Genomic DNA, 13,818 nt, shown 5'->3' on the forward strand with positions numbered 1-13,818 from the left:
CTGTTCTGGGAGATTAAAGTAACATTTTCTCAGAATGCGTTGCAGCTGCTCAGGATGTGTGTGTCTCAGACGAGAAGCTAAGATAATAATGTGGTATTAAGGATGGGATAAAGGATGTAAATGTATGTAAATGTTACACACTGATCCAGACACAGGGTCAGAGTGTGTGTGTAGCTGCAGGACTTCTCCACTCAACACATCTGTCACTCCCCTAGTCCAGCTCCTCATCCCTCCTCCCTGCTGCCATTCATTCACCCCCCCACCAGCCTCCCATATGCCTCTTTCATTCCACTCCCACCCCCAGCCCCACCCGACCCCTTCTCCTCGACCGGCGGGGCCAAATGGCATGTCCTCGCACATACTGCAGCACAGGAGTGGACCGTACCATTGTAGCTGTGGTGGGAGAGTGGCAGCAGGGAGGAGTACTGCAAAGAGAGACAGAGTGGGGGAGAGAGGGAGGCTGGCACTCTGCTTTAATCCCTCAGTCCTGACTGATGCTCTTTACAGATACAGCAACAAAAACTTCTTCAATTTTAAGGCTACGGACGATTTTAAGACAGAATTCTGGTCCGGTCTGGACACCATCGATTCGACGTTAACTTCACTCTGATCTGTTCTGGTAAGAAGTGATTTTCTATTCAGTTTGATTTGTTTTTATAAGGAAACTGAGCTATCATTGAAGAATAATCCAGGGATTTCATTTATTTTTAGATCTTCAAACCCCAGATGTCTAACGTTATTATGGAGTTGTTTGTGGCTTCAATAAGTGGTGCTATCAGATAAACACAGCATTGCCATGTTGGATCTATTTGTAAATCAAATTCAATTCTCTGATCAGAGTAGATAATCTGCTGTTTACAGTATGAGCAGATCTGTGTGCTCCAACCGTGGAGCAGCTGTATGTACACAGACTGTGTGTGAAGTGCAGAGGAAACTCACCGAGCACAGAGCAAACACTGAGGACACTTTAGAGTCCGTAACAAGGTGCAGAGTAAATGGGAACATTAATCTATTCCAAAAAAAGGAAGCACAAAGGCTCCTACTTAGCAGGGATTGCTTGCCAATAGCATTATGTAGTCAATGCACACACGCACACATGCACACACACACACGCACGCACGCACGCACGCACACACACACACACACACACACACACACACACACACACACACAAACACACACACACACAAACACACATACTCATATTACAAGCTTTTTCTTGCTTTTTCAGGAAAATATAAAACTTAGGATTTTTGGTAAACATTGAAAAACAATGGCATGGTCCTTTAGATCCCGCTGAACATATTTGATGATAATGCTGTACCAGAATGCAGCTCACTTCTGCTGAGATGTGAAACTGTGTGTGTATGAGGCCTTCCCTGTTGTAGGAACGTAATGCATTATTAATTCTGTCTAAATGACGGGGCTGACTCTTAGCTCTCTCTCCATCTTCATCTCCTCTCATCCACCCTGGGTCTGAGCAGGGTTTATATTTGCCATCAGAGTTCATCACAGCTCTTTCTTTCCAATAATCAATAAGTTGAAAGGGTTGTCATGAAAACAGACTTCCTGTCGAACAAGAGGTGTAGCTTCTCGATGAGAGTAAAGTAACCATTAGAGGAGTGTTTTCTGTGTTTCCTCTCAGTGTGTTGTCTAGTGTCATGTTCTTTGTAGTGTTTCCTGACTAATGTTTGGACCTAGACTGGGGGTGTTTTTTGTGCTGATTTTCAAACACTACTGACAAAAACCTGTACAACCAAATACAACCACTTTAGAATGAGAAAGGACAGAAAAACTTTGCAAAAACACATTGTCAGGGGATACTTGGAATGTGGGACTTATGTGAAGCGGTATGTACATTTGAAATTGTTTTTTTTAATTGTTCTTTGCCAGGCAACACAGTGTGTGCTGGGACATGCAGTAGCTCTTGAATAATACAGTACATGGCAGCTCCAGGATGTTGCTCCTCTGTGTGGCAGCTCAGGTCTGATCCAGAGATGCTGGGTTGTAAAGGTTAGCTGGGCTGAGCAGTCTGGGTAAAAATCCTACATTTTTAGCCCATAGTGAGCAGCTCCACCACCTTGGTCCAGCCTGATACAACTATTGGATAAATTACACATATTATTCTGTCATATTATATTATGTGTGATCCCCAGAGGATGAACCTCACTGATTCTGGCGACCCCCTTCCTTTATTCTCTGGCTCCGTCACATGGTTGTCAACTAGATAGATAGATAGAATCGGAGGATGAAACCCTCTTTATTTGTCACATACATGCACACAGCAGAGCACACACAGTGAAATTGGTCCTCTGCATTTAACCCATCCTAGTACTAGGAGCAGTGGGCAGCTATTGTGCAGTGCCCGGGGAGCAATGGGGAGGGGGGATTGGAGGTGTCCGGTGCCTTGCTCAAGGGCACCACAGCAGGGCCTAGGAGGTGAACTGAACCTCTCCAAGTAACAGTCCACTTTCCATATTGATGCTCGGGGACTTGAACCGGCGACCCTACGATTCCCAGTCCAAGCCCCTACTGACTTGGCCACTGCTGGACTGTGGTTCAAAGTGAAATATCTGGACAACCGTTTGATGCATTGGCATAAAATGTGCAAGAGACTCATTCTGATAGACGTTTCTCCTGCTGAAACTTTATCTCCCTTTATTTAGCTATTCCTCATAAAGTGAGATAAAGTTTCAGCAGGAGAAACCTCTATCATTGTCTACGCTGTGTTTTAATGTTCTCGGTCTTATAAATAGAGCATGAAAAGTGATAAATGTGAATCAGTACTATTGCCAGCTACTAATAGCACCAACAGCATTAGCAGCACAACATTTTTGAATACGTTTTGAAAATATGTCGATCAATGAAACTATGAAAACTACAGTACAGTACAGTCCACTCCACATTTTTCTTAAATCTCAATCTCTACATGTATGGCAGCCATTCCAGTGTCTGCTGAATTCCAACACAGCAAAATGTTGTAGTTCATAGAATACAATTTAAAAAATAAATAAACGTTTAACTCAAAGAAATACCTATAAATAATAAAACCAAAGAAACTGATAATGCTGCAGTGGTCTCCTACTTTTTTGGTTAAAACTTTGTCATTGTTATATCATAGCAGGATATAAATTCACTTTAAGACTCTTACAGCGCACTGCTAAACCAGGCTCATCATTTCTATTGTTAATTCTGAATGGCTGAGTACCTTGGTCCATTTTCCTACGGATGTGCTGGACATCAAGAAAGTTTTAGCTCAGGCGCCGTACTAGTGGGGATCCAGCTCCCAGAGTGTCTCACACAGGTAATACTAAATAAAGGCTAATGAGTCAACCTCCTCTTAAGTGGGATGTCAGTATTGACCCTGCCGACCACAACCTTCCTAAAACAAACCCCTGTCCAACCACAGTTAAATACTATTAAAGATGGAATCAGAATCTCCACTGTTGACAATTTGGCCCTTATTGCTAAACGTTGCTCCATTCACTCTGTTTTGCTTCATCTCAGAGTTTGAGCTGAAAAGCAGCATGCAGCGTATGTTTCACTGCTCCAGCTGAACATCCACATTAATCTCCAGTGGAAGCCTGTACCTGACCTAGTTGAAAAAAGTAGTTTAGATTTAAAGCAAGGGTCTTTATTTATACGCTTGACCACAACTGCTTGCACATTCAGATAGCAGCTGAAGATCCTAGTTGCCCTTTAAATGAGAAACTCTGCATTCTGGGAGGATTTTCTAATGGAATGCTTGGAGGCCGTTTGGCGATGTTATGGCAGAAATGACAAAGACAGTAGAAGGACCAAATCCATCAAGAGACCAAGGATGTGTTGTCACTTATTCAACACCCACAGGCTGGCAGTGTATGTGCAGTCATCTCCGTATGGATTTGTTTGTAGAGTGTGTGATGATGGACATGAACACATCCCTGTAAGAGTGTGCTGGTATGATAACATGGTTCTGAATTGTACTGTGTTTTGCACACTGCCTGAATTGACTGAATCCAAGCAGCTAGCTACGACATACCTAATATTTATGATGGGACAAGCTGCATCTGCAAGATTTATAACCGTGCACATTAGTGTGTGTGTGTATGATGAATTTATTTATGTCCATGAGCCACAAATCTTCTTTCAGTTTGAGCAGACGAAAAGGACCTTGCCGTTTGCCACTTCTTCATTCCCTACTTCGGTTTCCTTGTAGAACGGGAAGTTGTGACTGTCTCCATGCCTCCTGCTGATTGGTGTGTGTTCTTACAGTATGTATGGTAGATGTAGCATGATCTCTTATTGCATTTATTTTGTCCACCTAAACGGTGAGTAACGTTATAATGTCAGGTGTGCGTGACCTGCACTGCTGCGTCATTTGCATAGTGCGTGCTCAGTAGTGCAGTGACCCGCGTCTGTGGATAATCATGGATACGAAAATGGTTAATACAACCATCGCTGATCGCTAGCAACACTGCATCTACTGCAGACAATAGCGACATTAGTCTTTGCTTTGATTTACAATATGTTCCACTTGTTTTATCAGTACAGTTTTGAAGCTGAAGCTTGAACTTGTGTGCCACTTTGGACTGGATGAAATACTTCAGAATAGCACTTTTAACACATTTGAAATGTTCTACGTTACTTGGTTTCAAAACATAAAATATGCCGTAATCTGTTCATAAAAAGACAGTAATAAGTAATATGTACTTATTACATTTGGGAAGTAACATGCCCAACAATGATTGTAGCATGCCTCCATCCCCCTCTATTTCAGCCTTGTTCCTGAAGTGCTGATTCTGTAGCTTTAAATGAACTAGCTGCTGCTGGCCGCGCCCCTTTGGAGCTGCTGCTGGCCACGCCCCTTTGGAGCGTCATGATCTCTGTACCAGCAGAAACTCAGCTAAACGCTGCCGTGATTAAACGCCATATTATGTTCCAAACCACATCCAGCATTATTTCTGAAACAGTCTGGAGCTCAAACGTTTCTCTCTCGGTTTACCACAAGGACAGGACCTTTATATTACACACAGTCTCTCCAGTATACAGCGTTAGCTCTGAGTGTTAAAGATGCTTGTGTAGGCTAACCGCGGCCGTGCACACGGCCTAAAGTTAGCGTTTCTACTGATCAAATTTGCCCTTTTTCTCACATGTATCGAACAGCAAAACTCCTCAGATTCAATTAGAAACACGATACAGTTGGCAGTCAACAAAAAGGATAAAGACAAGGATTTACTCCCAAGAGTATGATATTTAATTATAAATATGATATTTATTTATAAATATCAGACACATTTAATACATTACAAACAGTAGCTACTTCTACCAGTAAAATCAACAATTTATGAGGAATTTATCAACAACAAGAATATTATTTAAAATTGTATCCAGCCTAGAAAAACTGACTAAACGAGCGCAGACAATTACAAAAATCTAAAGATTACTCACCGCCACTCACACGTGCCCTGTAGACACAGCAAACTGAAAAGAAAGTGATAAATTATAGGCTACTCCCAAAACTGCCGCTCACGTCAGGGGGCTGGAGTATAACAGTATATCAGCTCATTGGATACAGATTTATACAGATAATGAAAACACTAATACTCTTGGGAGATTAGAAATTGGAACAATAATGTAAACAAAGGCATCAAAAACAAACTACTTTAACAAATCAAAACCAGGGACACAAAACAGCAGTGACGGACAATCTAAAAAAGAACAAAGCCCACGTTATAGAAATGCCGCCATAAACCTTAACTTTATAAAATCTCTGAGCGCTCCTGCCTTATGTATCTCGGACAGCGCAGCCCCTCACTAACCCACACAGTACCGCTGGTCGTGTTACCGTCACAGACAAAGCTACAGTCTGCTGAAGTAAGGTATAAAAGTCAACAACCAGAGCCTAACGTGCCACTACCTCGATGATTGTGGAGACTTACCGGAAACGTCTCGCTCGAACGGGACAGAACTATCAGGTATCAGCTGTTTACATATTGTTTACCAAGTGAATGGAATGCAGAAGTGGGCCGTACCACTGTAGCGGAACACTCCGGTGGCCAAAAGGTAGTTTGCATTTATGGTTGGCTACACTTGCTAATGTAAATACAGACCATATTTCCAGAACATGTGGCGCATTGTTTCTGATACAGCTCATAGCTTGTTCTTTCTCAGTGTTTACCACTTGAAAAGTGACATTATATGTATTATAAATATAACAACTTTACTCTAAGTCCCTCCAGCAGACATCCTACTGAACACACAGCTGGAGGGGTTCAGCTGCCGACTGTATATGGGGGATGATAGGTTGGGACGTGTCACGTGAACGGAACGTTGCCAAGAATTCAATGTAAAGCCAGCCCACATTTTGGTTATTACATCATAAGAACGGCAAAACTGGATCAGCTCGTTTGTACCACCGTTTTAAGAGATGTGGGTAAGGAGGAAAAGAGAGAGGGTTGTATTTTATGACACTTTTTGAGTCTACTTACACACCGGGGACACATTTATTTATAAAAGACATCAAAAGTGAACTTTGCATAATAGGGGACCTTGAATGACATTCACTTTGTTACACACAAAGCAGGACACATTTACACAATGCCAGGATGTATAAATTTGACCACTGAGACACACATGGGAATATATATTTTAAATGACAGCTGAACAGCGTTGAAGAATATTGCTCAATAATTATTATGATTTTGTGCAGTGTCCTGAAATGAACTGCAGCGTCCTCCAGGTTTGCATCAGAGGCTGGAGAAAAGTCTTTAAATAAACATGCTGACATTGCCGACTGTATCACATTAATGGTGTTTGAAGAAAGGCCGTCACTACAGGCTGCTCAGTCATGTGGCAGAGAGGAACTCAGTGTGTCCAGGTTTTCATTTCCTGCTGGACAGCTATCAGTAACAAATATCCTGAGCGCAGTCATTCAGCCACCAACAAAATATCAAACAACGCTGCCGTCATATATATTTTTCCACTCTAGTTTTAATTTTGTCTATGCTTCACTCTCATTCACTTTGAATTGATAGAAACAAAACATACTACCAATGTTCACACACTTTGTGCTGTAAAGTATTTCATTAATTCCTTTATGCTTTCTATTTTATTAACCTGCCCCTATGATTTAGCTTGCGCTCCAAAAAACAAACCATAGGTTACGCTAGCTTTAACAAAGCCTTCATTGTTTTGAGTGCAGCAGAGAAGCAGTGTAAATGATATTTAGGGTACATGGAGGATACTGAACTCTTAGCAAATTCGCCTGAGAAGGAAAAGCTAAAGGTTGATCACAATCTACTGTGGAGGTGGAGAATCCCAAAGACGAATTTCATAGACCATCTGTGGTTTGAACTCCAAGAAATGCCTCCTGCTTCCCCCAGAAAAATACATTTGCACTGTTACTGCAATCCAACAGTTTCTCCAGCCCAGCCTGCTGGGTAATACCCAATCAGATCATGGATTTATTGTAAAGCTTCTGAGCCTTGGTGGGTCGCGCCTGCATTCAACCCTGTTTGTTTTTGAATATTTTTTTAGGAAAGACAAAAAATAAATCTCTCCCAATTGTTGTTGTCCTCAGGTAGCAAGATGTTAAAGAAGTTGAAGAGAACACACAATGTAAACTGAATTACAATAATCAGTGATGCTCAATTGACACACTATGATCTAGCAGATTTTCCTTGAGGTGTTATATATCAGTGCATATCATGCATCATATACAGTGGATAAAATAAGTATTGAACACGTCACAATGTTTCTCAGTAAATATATTTCTAAAGGGGCTATTGACATGACATTTTCATCAGATGTCGGCAGGGCTGGACTGGCATCTGAAAAGGGCCCGGGCACTTTTGATCACCCAAGCGCCATTTTTATATATATATATATATATCAGTGGCGGGCCGTGCATTTCACACCTAGGCCTTCAGTGATGTCCTACACAGTCCTACCTGAATTATTCCACCTCTTAATACCATCATTATGACGCCATGGCTCTAGAAACTATACATTTAGACAGAAACGCAGTATAACCGGGCGTTGCATCACCTTAACATAGTCAAGTACAACAGAGTTATATTAATATTTCTGAAGCATTTATAATCAATACATCAGCATTTACAGTTAACTTAATTAATCAGATTATCTGACAAACCGCTCCTTGACACCTGTGTCTGTCACATAACGCAGAACAAGTGCCAGCTGTGCTACATTACCCACATCTGACGTCTCGTCCACCATAACAGCGACAAAGGGTGCTTTTTTAATCTTCATTTTGATCTCTTCTCCCATCGCTTCAGCAATAGCATAAATCAGGTCGTTTTGTATTTTGCCTGACGTCCCAGTAAACATGTTGTTTGTGTACAGGTGGTAATGCAAATCTGTGTTGTTCTCAGCAAGAAAAGAAAGAAGCTCCACGTAGTTTCCTCTGTTTCTGGACTCGGCGCTTTCATCGTGTCCCATAAATGAAAGTTCCTGTTTACCCAAAAACAGGACACAATCAATCAGTCTTTCAATATTTCCCTATTTTTGTTCACCCTTTCGTTGTGGAGCTCCGTTTCCCTGCGCACTTGTTCGTTGAGCTGTAGATCCACTCGGGTGTCCCCAAAGGTTTTCAAAAGCACCAGTGCTTCCAAGTGCCCAGCTGTGCTTTGGTGTCTCGTTGCTGCCTTGGTTAGACAACTCAAGTTTGCAAATTTAGTGTGGCTCCAAACACCAAATCGATCAGTTGCAAATACCAGGCATTCCCGGCAGTACAATTTGCAGTGCTAGCCAGGGGTACCGCTCGTAGTTTCCCTGCTGTGCTAGGCTCTCTAGCGTTGGAGTTGGTCGTTCCCTTTTCAAGATGTGTAGCTTTACATGAAAAGTTCGTTTTGAAAATGGCGTTGTAATTATATCTTCGACCAAATTGATCTCTTCTCCTCCTTCAGCCATTGTGGGTTGAAAAAAATAGCTTGTAGAAATCTACACAAATTAGCTCGCTCAAGTTCTAGTTCTGTTTGCTAGCTTTGCCCATAGACTGTTTGGCTCTGCCTACTGCCTAGCTCTGCCTCGTATCCAATCAGAAGATGTGCACGTGCTAACGTTAGCGTACGCCTGCTAGCTGGCCCATTGTCGCCACCTCGAAATCTGATTGGTTAACGCCACAGTTTTGTTTGCGTTCACTTTAAGCTATAGCTGCCCGCACTGTTGATTCTGAAGGCCTAAGGGCAGATTTCTTTGACCCTAGCAACACATTATGGCTGAAATATGATTGGATAAAAGCTCTAACATAAAGGACAGCCCTCCAAATCTCGTTCTGAGGCTGGAAGCAGCGCAGCCCAGACGAACGCTATAAAATGAAGAGAATAGACTATGGGGAATAATTTAATACGTATTTGTGGAAAAAATATATCAAAATTTAATTTATATTCTGATGATGTTTAGGCCAGCAGAGAAGGCCTTGCTGGCCCTGACGGCCCACCACTGATATATATATATATATATAGCTTACTGAATGGAATCCCCCCCCCCCACCAAAACGTTTCTGGTTGTCTAGGCATAAACTGTAATGCAACTTGAGACAGATCAAAAGAGCGTAAGCTAGTCATTATGTCTAACAGTGTTTTTTTTCGGACACGTCATTTTTTTCACCACAGCAAAACCAAGTGACCGCTTCTTATTGCTTAGGCTTCCAACATAACTTGTTAAAGTTCCGTGTACAATACGCCTTGAAACATCCAACTGCGTTGTCTCAACCATGAAGAAATTGAAACATCCATTGCTTTAATGCTTTCCACAACACAACGTGGTGAATGGTAGGATAGCCTATCCATGACCACCACAGGAAAATGCAACTCATGAAGATGCGATTAAAATATCAGATACACATTGCCAACAACAAAGCTAATATACCATGTTTTTACATGTCATGCAAATTGGAGTGAGCTCGTAGCTATCAGCTATCAGCTATTCCTAAACAGTAGCACGGCTAGTCAGCTTCTTACCTGTCCATCTACCGTGCAAATAGGCAGAAAACTTAAGATAATACGAGATGTCTTGATAATGACGTGGCATGCCATTACAGAAGGAAAATATTACAAAAATACATTTTGTATAAAATCACAGTTGCACAAGACACGACAAGCAGTAGAGTAGAAATAAGATATTTGTTGGATTTGAGAAAGTGAAAGGGGGGATGCCATAACTAACACGCACTAGCAATTACAAGACACAGCACATGTCGTCCTTGTGACAGCTGACAGCTCAAGACAAATGGAAGATTTCTATAAGCTGTCAAAACAATACAAGAAAGGTGTACGAAAATAAATCGGTACATATTTGTGACTGATTTGAGAGAGTGGGGGCGACACATTTAGTCTTAGTTTCAGGCAATAAATGGGAAAAACGCCGAAGCAGTGAATAGCCAATCTGCCTAGCTAGCTAGGGTATTTCTAGACGGGACGGCACTAGCATAACTTCAAACACATCACATGACCTTGTAACAACTCGACAAATGGAAGATTTATATATGCTGGCGCAACATTACAAGAGAAGTGCATGAAAATATATCAAATGGGTACATGTTTGTGACTGATTTGATAAAGTCAGGATGACAACTTGGTCTTGGTTTCAGGCAATAAATGGGAAACGAAACGCCGAAGCGGTGAATAGCTACACTGCATTGGCTAGCTAGCGGGTGTGTTGAGCTGAATTCTAACCTCAATCTCTCCCTGTGACTCTCGTCTCTCCGTCTCCTCCTCCTCTGGTTCTCCCCGGCTCGAACCACCATCTCCTCCGCCTCCTCCTCCTCTACATTCTCCACCACCTGTGCGCTCGTTGTCGTTGTACCGGCGGCCCCACCGCCCGAACCCGAGGTTGAGCTTGTGCTTTTGAATAAATCGGTGATTTTTGCACATTTTGCTGCGTCGTCTTTAAGTTTTTGCTTTCTCTTTTCCATTCGCTTCTCATGGCCACTCTTTTGTTTCTCCATCTCGCGACCTCTCTATCCTCCACCATTCGCTTACAAAATTTGAGGTGATGACTTGGGTCAAGTGAGGGCCTCTAGGGAGGGGCGGACCTTCGAGAACCAAGGAATTTCATTGGACTAGCCAAATGTGCCTCAAGAGAAGCATCCAATGGGCCACGATGTGTCATGTTTTTACCGTCGGAATCAATAAAAAATATAATATATATAATGTATGTTTTGTTTCCGGCCCTGGGAAGGCCCACAATGTTGGAGGGCCTGGCGGGATTTGCCCGGTACGCCAGATAGCCAGTCCAGCCCTGGATGTCGGTAACAACCCATGCAAAGAAATCAAACCATAGATGTCCATAAATTAAGTTATGTGTATTAAAATGGAATGACACAGGGAAAATGTGTTGAACACATGAAAAAAGGGAGGTGCAAAAAGGCATGGAAAGCCAAGACAGCAGCTGAAATCTATCAGTAATTAGAAAGCAATCCTGCCCCTTGTCAGTGCAAATTAATATCAGCTGGTTCAGTTCCAACTGATGGCCAATAAAAAGGTCTCTCATTACCAAGTGTCACACAAGAAAGATATCATGATGGGTAAAAGCAAAGAGCTCTCTCAAGACCTTCACAACCTTATTGTTGCAAAACATACTGATGGCATTACAGAAGGATTTCTAAACTCCTGAATGTTCCAGTGAGCACTGTTGGGGCCATAATCCGGAAGTCGAAAGAACATCACTTCACCATAAACCGGCCACGACCAGGTGCTCCTCGCAAGATTTCTGACAGAGGAGTGAAAATAATTATCAGAAGAGTTGTCCAAGAGCCAAGGACCACTTGTGGAGACCTTCAGAAAGACCTGGAATTAGCAGGTACAGGTGTTTCAAAGAAAACAATGAGTAATGCACTCAACCGCCACGGCCTGTGTGCACGCTCACCACTCCATTGCTGAAGAAAAAGCATGTTGAAGCTCGTTTAAAGTTTGCTGCACAACATTTAGACAAGCCTGTGAAATACTAGGAGAATATAGTCTGGTCAGATGAGTCCAAAATGGAACTCTTTGGATGTCATAATACACACCATGTTTGGAGGTCAAATGGCACTGCACATTACCCCAGAAACACCAAACCAACAGTGAAGTTTGGAGGTGGGAACATCATGGTGTGGGGCTGTTTCTCAGCAAACGGCACTGGCAAACTTCATATAATTGAAGGAAGGATGAATGGAAAAATGTACAGAGACATTCTTGATAAAAATCTGCTGCCATCTACCAGGATGATGAAGATGAAACGAGGGTGGACATTTCAGCAAGACAATGATCCCAAACACACAGCCAAGGAAACTCTCAATTGGTTTCACAGGAAGAAAATAAAGCTGAATGGCCCAGCTAATCACCTGACTTGAATCCAATAGAAAATCTATGGAAAGAACTAAAGATTGTATCGTTTAGTTCTAGAAGAGGCCCACGGAACCTTCAAGACTTGAAGACTGTTTGGAAGAATGGACCAAAATCCCACCTGAGCAATGCATGAGACTGTTTTCTCCATACAGGATACGTCTTGAAGCTGTCATTACCAACAAAGGCTTTTGTACGAAGTATTAAATACATTTCAGTAAGCGTGTTCAATACTTTTTCCCTGTGTCATTCCATTATAATACACATAACTTAATTTATGGACATCTAGGGTTTGATTTCTTTGCATGTGTGGACTGCATGGGTTGTTACCGACATCTGATTAAAATGTCGTGTCAATAACACCTTTAGAAATATATTTACTGAGAAAAATGGTGACGTGCTCAATACTTATTTTACCCGCTGTATATATATATCAGCTATGAAAGTAACCTGCAGTAGGATGAGAGCACGGTAGAACAAAGGGGATTGAAAGAACAGCAGTTGATTGGCAATGGGATATTCATGGAACTGTGTAGAACAAAGTGGAGCAATAAATCGGTTGGCCATCACCCCAACCACTAATGGCTTACTTATATGCTGTGACTAGTTGACAGTGACTAACAGGCTGGAACACGTATGTGCTAATTAGTGAATATTATACGTTCTTTTTTTCTTAATCAGAATGGAGACACTGAGGCAGACCAGCTGTTTCCCTGTGTCCAGTCTTTATGTGAGGCTAAGCTAATCAGCTGGCTCCAGATCAGGACTGCAGTCAGCATGAGACTGATGAGACTCACTCAGCAAGGGAGTAAATAAGCATCCATAAATGTCAAACTACTCCTCCATTACACTTTTGAAAATACTGCGACTGAAGCCTTAACCTATTTTGTAAAGTATGTAGTAGCTTTATGTGCTGCATGTTTTTATTGATTGTATTTACTTGTTTAAAATGAAATTTGTCTTCAGGGTGACTAACTAAATCTGTCCAGGGACTACAGATGAACTGGCATATTTACAGAAATGTTGATTAATGTGCACTGTCCCTGTTAAATAAATGAATAAAAAAATAAAATGATGACTCCAACCACAGAGACCAAGATTGTAAAGGCTTCTTGTTGAAGGATAAAAAGACAAAAAAAAGACCATTCTTTCTGAGAGTGTATGCAAACACTATCTAAAAACAGTTTTTAAACAAAACAATAATCATAAATAAAAAAAAGCAGGTTTACACGGATTAAAGAAAGTGTAATATAGAGTAATACAAATGCAACACTCATTATGCAGCTGCACAAACAAAGGTGATTTTGAGTAAACACTAGAAATGATTAAGGGCATGAGATTGTGGCTGTCAGTGCCATGACTCGTTGTTTTGCTGCCCACTGACAAAGGCAGTCCTTCTGCTGTAACAGGGTCTGCTCTGCAGGGATGTCGGTGTACGGATCAATGCCTCTCAGATCATGGAGCAGGTTTAATGGACAAGGTGCGCACA

At 41.8% G+C, this 13,818-nt stretch overlaps 1 protein-coding gene across 1 annotated transcript in view; it reads left to right on the forward strand.

Annotated features, from left to right (window-relative positions):
- The first annotated feature begins 400 nt into the window (after nt 1-400).
- LOC134880600 (synaptic vesicle glycoprotein 2B-like) overlaps nt 401-13,818 on the forward strand; it is a 56,929-nt gene continuing 43,511 nt past the window's right edge. The window contains exon 1 of the mRNA XM_063907594.1: nt 401-619. The gene's annotated coding sequence lies outside the window, so the exon portion shown is untranslated. The remainder of the gene's footprint in view (nt 620-13,818) is intronic.

The sequence above is a fragment of the Eleginops maclovinus genome, chromosome 2, assembly GCF_036324505.1.
Source record: "Eleginops maclovinus isolate JMC-PN-2008 ecotype Puerto Natales chromosome 2, JC_Emac_rtc_rv5, whole genome shotgun sequence".
Lineage (NCBI taxonomy): Eukaryota > Metazoa > Chordata > Actinopteri > Perciformes > Eleginopidae > Eleginops > Eleginops maclovinus.